Raw genomic sequence first — 621 nt, 5'->3', positions numbered from 1 at the left:
TTAAAAATCCAAAAACAAAAACCTGGCTACTACACCACAGATTCCATCCTGATCCACAAGATCTGGAGACGAGGGAGCCATGCTTGCTTCGTGTCTCCGTTTTCAGACATTTCCTCCTCCAGCCCAAACCTATGCTTCTTGTGTAGCCCTGGCTGTCTTGGAACTCGCTCTATAGACCAAGCTGGCCCTAAACTCACAGAGATCAGCCTGCCCCTGCCCCTACCCCTGCCCATATTTTGTAACAGAAGACAAGTAACCAATACAATTAGAGAAATAAAAATTAAAGCCATAATGGAGGGGTGGGATCCGGTGTAACTAAGTGGGAAACTATATACTTAACATAAAAGAGTCCCTAACTTTAATTTCCAGCAGAGAATATGTGTGTGCGGGGACGCTAGGGGTCAGTCTCAGGAGCCATCCACCACGGTATTTTGTTTTTGGTTTTTGAAAAGGCTTCTCAGTGGTGGTGGCGCACGCCTTTAATTCCAGCACTTGGGAGACAGACGCAGGCGGATTTCTGAGTTCGAGGCCAGCCTGGTCTACAGAGTGAGTTCTAGGACAGCCAGGCTAGAGAAACCCTGTCTCGAAAAACAAAAAACAAAAAAAAAAAAAAAAAAAAAA

The sequence above is a fragment of the Grammomys surdaster genome, unplaced genomic scaffold, assembly GCF_004785775.1.
Source record: "Grammomys surdaster isolate TR1022 unplaced genomic scaffold, NIH_TR_1.0 342, whole genome shotgun sequence".
Lineage (NCBI taxonomy): Eukaryota > Metazoa > Chordata > Mammalia > Rodentia > Muridae > Grammomys > Grammomys surdaster.
Note: the sequence above shows the minus strand (reverse complement) of the source record.